The sequence below is a fragment of the Centruroides sculpturatus genome, unplaced genomic scaffold, assembly GCF_000671375.1.
Source record: "Centruroides sculpturatus isolate CEXI.00-Female unplaced genomic scaffold, Cexi_2.0 scaffold102, whole genome shotgun sequence".
In the NCBI taxonomy this organism is placed as follows: domain Eukaryota; kingdom Metazoa; phylum Arthropoda; class Arachnida; order Scorpiones; family Buthidae; genus Centruroides; species Centruroides sculpturatus.
In genome coordinates, this window is record NW_019384295.1 from 995,078 (window position 1) to 1,001,609 (window position 6,532).

Genomic DNA, 6,532 nt, shown 5'->3' on the forward strand with positions numbered 1-6,532 from the left:
TTAATTTCTATATATTTATATACGTATAAAAATAAAATAATTTAAGTAAGAAATTTAAATAACATAAAATTACCAAATATAATTAGAAAATTAGGGAAAAAAATAAATATCCTAAATAGAAAACTTCTATTTTTGTAATTAACTCAGTATTAAATAAGTAGAGAATAGAGAAAAGGATCATATTTCATTTTGATGACAGTTTAACCAATTATGAGTGTGTTTGCCACAACCGGCGAAGAGATCAGCAGTTCTAACAGATTTGCTCCATTTCAGTCAGACTGGGATAGGAAGAATAGCATACAAACACACCACACCAGTCCATCAAGTCGTTAATTTGATTTTTATGGAAGAACGACAAGAAGTTGTCTTCATTAGCTGTCGGAATGATGTCGTGTACATTTCTCTCGTTGCTTAGTAACATACTGGACTTTCCTTTGCTGTGTTGCTCCAGGTGACATCTTGTTGTTGCACATACAAATACAGATTTCTGTAATTAAGAACCGTGTTTAAATCTGAAAGCTAAATATTTGCATAGAGTTTTGCGTTTTCAAACTTATATTTGCAACTTTACGTCGAGGAAAAAATTTTTCCTATTTAATTAAATTTCAATTTTTGTAGTGTACATATCTATGCAGATAAATATTACTGTATAAGTTTTATCGTGTGTACATATTAAAAAATAATTAATATTTTGAAAATTGTTATAGCTATTTAATAACTTTAAAATATAATTATATGATAAGTTTAAACATTATTGTTTATAAATATATATATATATATAGTCTATATATATAATTAATTAGATTTAGAAGTATAGAAATTAATTCTTTGGTTAAGTTGTTAAGTGAATGGTATGATGAATGGCTTACACGATATTACTATTACATAGATGAGAGATGAAGAAAAATATGATTTATAATATAAATATATGATAACATTTCAAAAAAATCTTACGAATATTTTTATTTTTATTGTTGAAAATGCACTTTTAAAATTTTTATCAAATTTATTCGTGTATACGCTTCATTTATCAAATTATATTGATCTTTTAAAATAGTGAATTTTATGCATAAATAGGTAAAAGAAAAATACATTTTTCATAGTTTGGACCGAAGAGAGTTTTATTCTTCCAATTCACATTTATCCAATTCAATTGTCATTCTGAGAATATTCTCATTTGTCATTCTTGGTGCTGCTCTTTTCTCCTTATTACATACAAACCTTATTCTTCTCTTCCTCTTAGCTAATCTTCATCTTTCCCATCCCGAAAATCCCCAGAGTGAGACCCTGTTAACTCTCATTTTCCTCATGGGTGTGGGATTTAATCATATTTATTAGAATGAACAAAATGAGGATTAAGTATAATCCTATGTAATCTTTAAGTTGAATATTATAAAGACTAATGGGAAAAAAGTTACTTAAGAATACTCGTTATATTTAAAAAAAACATTAAATGTTCTATAATTATATCTTAATGTATTTTAAAATTAACTAAGTGCATTTTATATGGCAGATTAAATTAACCTATTTGATAATAAATTTTAAAGTATATTTTTCTATTTATAATAAAAATATTTAACGTATAATTCCATTTTTTTTCTTTTTAATTTTTGTAATTTACTTATTATATTTTTTACTAACTATACTTAAATATATTTTAATCATAATTTTAAAATTTAGATGAAATCTTTTAAAGAAATCTTTCTTTTAACTATATTCCTATATAATATAGTTACATTGGGTAAATTAAGATATCATTTATAACAGGTTGGACAGGATATCTATATTAGATAAATGATATTATAAAATCAATGTAGGCCATTTGGGTTATGTATGGTCAAGTGGTGTTAGATTAGGATAAGTGTGGTCAGTTTGTGTTAAGTTAGGTTAACTGTAGCCAATATGTAACGTTAGAAATATTACTTTTGTTTAAAATTTTCTTAAATATGTCTATAATTAATCTGTACAAGTTTATATAAATAAATTAAACAATTGAGAAATTATATAACTTAGGCTATACAATAAAAGCTGTATTTAAATAACACAAATTACAGTAGTTTTGCAATTTGAGTTCTTTAACAAGATTCATTTTTAACAAATTATGTTATATTACACGGATAGATAAACCTTGTCAAACAGGAGCCATACTGCCTACCAGAAATACACGAGATCTTTCGTTATAGGCTATATACTGTAGTTAATATATTGTAGTTATCATTGTTCTATACTAAATACACCGTTACTTTACTTTACCTTACTGGTACTTTATAATTAACTAGGTAAACAATCATTTAACTCCTTCAATTTTATGAATGTATCCAAGTTTTCAGTTACCAGTACAAGGTTAAGTAGCGACTTACACTTACAATCCTGTGTATACTACATTACGTAACAGTGAGAAAACTTACAAATATATTATACATAAACAACTAACGTAGTATATTATACATGTTTAAATAGAATGAACGTAGTATAAAAGGAAATTTTATATGGAATTCGCAATAAGAGCCTAGAAGAGTCACTAGAACCATTGTGATTATATTACGTCGTAATTCGGATAACTTGTGTATAATTGTCTTATTTCTACATTTATTTACACGAGTCGTGTTTAATATCAGATGTTTTTCTTATATAAACAATTAATATAATCAGCTTTTCATTTTAAAATTCTCCTTAATTTATCATCTTTCTCGCATTTATACCTTATCTTCTACAGGGCATACCTTTATTAATNACTACATGTGACTAAAGCCTATGGATTAAAGGTCTATAGTTTAATTTATATACTAATGGACGTATAAATTATAATAAATATTTGTATGTGCATAAATTATGATAAATTACCTGTAATATTTTGTGATTTTACACTAAGAAACATAATGTTTTCCTCCAATATATATGTATATATATGTTCTTACGTTTTATAGAAGCAAATGCATTAGACTGTCTCTAAAAAAACATCAATAACAATTTTCACGTTTTAAAAATAAACTAAAAATTCAATACTTAATTCTAAACTCTATCAAGTCAACTTAAATTAATTAAACTTTTTCATTAAGATAAAACATGGGCCAATATTTTTACATTATTTTTATTTTTAGCATTTTTCATTTTATTAATCAAAAACAAAAGTTTTATGATGGACAGAATAATTTATTCCTTTAAATAAAAACTTCAAAAAAGTAAATCTGTTTATTAATCGCAACTGACACTTTAACATAAATAACATTACCTGAACATTTATTAATTTTTTCTCCTTTTAATTTTTATACGAAAAATTATATATTTTATTTATTAACAAAAATGTAATTTTTATCTAAAATTTTTACTTATTTTTTTCCCTTTTACATATAAAGTTAATACATTAAAAAATTAAAATTAGTAACATAATTTAATTTCTTATCAAGTTAAAATAAAATATATAAATTACGAAAACGATCATCTATGGTATATTAATAGAAAATCTATATAGCTCACGTCTTTCTAAACGATGATAAAATAAATATATTTATTATACATCAACGGAAAAATATTTAAAATTTATAAATTATAAAAGTAAAATTAATTTTCACAACATTTAGTTTATTATAATATTTCCTAACTCTATAAAATGTAATTTATATTCGGTGTTCACTTAAAGATATTATTGATTAGATAGATTAAAATGCATACGAAATATCGGCCTTTAGTTTAAAGTGATATAAATATAAATTAATCTGCAATAATAATATATTTTTCATGTTGTCTGCATATCTACAACGTGATTGAAGTCAATATATGATAATGAATTTAGAAGTTTCTTGAATGGACGTCATGCGGAGCTACTGTAGTGGCGCGCGCCACTCGAAAACGTGACAGTGTGTTAAGCGCGCGACCTCGACACGTGTTTGTTGTGTATTTCCGCACGAGCTTGTCCATTTCCGCGTTTTATTATGTATTACGAAACTATGCACGTGCACGAATTAAGTAATATTTGAAAATGAGCGCCACCTATTTATCATTCTTAACAAATGTTTAATATTGTTAAATAATGTTTATTTAAACTCAAAAAATAATAATAATAATAATAATAGTTTTAAAAAATAATAATACAATAAATTTAATAATTGATAAAATAGACAAAAATTTTTATGTATTAAGTATTAAAAGTTAATCAATAAAGAAAAGTAGAAATTCCTAAGAGAAAATAAATTTATCAGATTACAAGATAAGCAAAATACTTGATGTCTTCGTTAATTAACAATTCTTTACAAAGAGAGAGAGAGAGAGAGAGAATAGGTAATTAAAACAAAATTAACTACTGTATTTTCATAATCAGGTAAATTAACAATTTTCAAAGTTTTCCAAATTTATAAAAGCAAAAATTCTACATTTTTATTTATTAGAAAATTTACTTTTTTTTTTTTCTTTTTTTCCATCCCCCAGTTTAATTTTCATTTCTTCTAAGTAAAACATATAAGATCATTTGTGTCAAAATTTAAAAGATGGTAATGGAACATTTATAGAGAGAACAAAAATTACTAGTTTTTACCTGCACACATACTAATGTTCTCACTTTGGTTAACGACTTCCGCAATTACAGCATCACTTCTCTGTCATCAACAAAAACTAACTTTTTAAAGGGGAAAAAAAATCTTTTAGTGATAATAAGTAAGCTAGATTCCTATATAATATAGTTACATTGGGTAAATTAAGATATCATTTANTATAAATATAAGTTTTTAATTATTTACATTTAAAATTTTTTATTTATTAATTTTATATCTGACAAGAATAAATACTTTGTATCTAGAAAACAAGAAGAAGAAGGCGTTGACAGTTATAAATTCGAATTATTTAACTTCATCTATCAACAAAATAATAGAAATGATATCTTTCAGCTTTCATAAGAAAAATTTAATAACTATTTTCCGCTCCAGCTAAACGTCAGTATTCATCATCTATAAAATAACAACTCGTGGTAACATCAGATAATTAGATGGCAATGGAGCGATTGGAAATCATAAGAAAAATTTCAAACAACCACATACAATCCAGTTTATAATAATTATCATTGACAAACAACATGATTAACTTTAATTATTATTTATTATTATTATTATTTTTTTAATGTCGAGCCTCTCATAATCAAATTTAAAGCGAATTTAGACAGGGATTCGAACGAAAAAATCCATTTCGAATGTAATAAAAGCAGAAATTATTTTATATATTTTTAAATTATGTAATAAATATGATTTTTTTAAAAAATATTTTTATTTAAACTTTTGATACAGGTCTAAATCCATTACTTTTAAAAAAATCATGTAATCAGAAAATGCAACTTGGTAATATAAACTAACTAAAAATTTTATGTAATTTGAAACTGTTCATAAAATTATTCATCAAAAGAAAATATCTTTTCAAATTTATATTACAAGAGGGGGTAAAAAAAAACACGGTTTGATTTCTTTCGATACAAAAATTTAGCCTAAAGGTAATCTTGAATGTTTCTTTTCTAGATAAATTGCTCACTTATAATATATTTATTGTACATCTAACTTAATCTACGTTTTTCTGATGAAAATAGTTTCTTCTCCTTTTTATTTTTCTATGCTTTTAATATCAAGCCTTAAATATATGTTTTTCTTTCCTTCTTCTTTTATTTTTGTTTTGTTATTTTAAAAAATTAATCCCGTCCAACTCCTTTTAAAAAGTTATTATAATATACTTATAAATAATAATCTCTTTTCATTTTATCTATTAAACGTTTCGAAGATAGTATTTTTTTTAGTTGTTCAAATGTATATATTTAAATTTTACATTTACCTATTATTACAGATGTTTATTAATTGTTAATTTTATCTTTAATATTTATCTATGGGAAATCAAGAAACTAACTGATATTTTATTAAAATAAGGATAAAAATACTTAATAATAACTTTAATATTAATTTATAACGCTTCTGTTTAACTATAATATTGATATTTAAATGACAGAACTTAATTAGTATTCTCAATAGTATGAAATACGTTGTTTCCTAAATCTTGAAGCAGCTGCAACTAAAACCGGAAATTTTGCTGTAACGTTCTCTTTGAAAGATTTCCCAAGATTGTTGATATTGTGGGAAATAAATTTGTCACAAGTTTCCGACAACTGCTTCGTTCTGACAGGTACACATGCAATGAATGCTAATAACCAAAAAACAACTTATTCAAACATTCATTTTAGCATTTAATATATAACATATTATTAATTAATTAATAATTTAATCTATATAACAACATGTACAGTAGAAAATTTTATAAAAAAAAAATAATATTATTAGAAAGTATTATTTGAAATATAACTAGCGTTAGATGTAAATTAAATTTTATTTTTTGAAATTAATTTAAAATGTGATTATAAGTAATTTTTTTTGTTATATTTTATGAGCAAATGTGATTTATTTTTGTTATTTTCGTCTTAATATAATCTACATAAAAAAGAAAATTCAAAATAATTGAAATTTAATTATTTTATTGAATAAGTATTAAAACTTAATTAAAATAATAA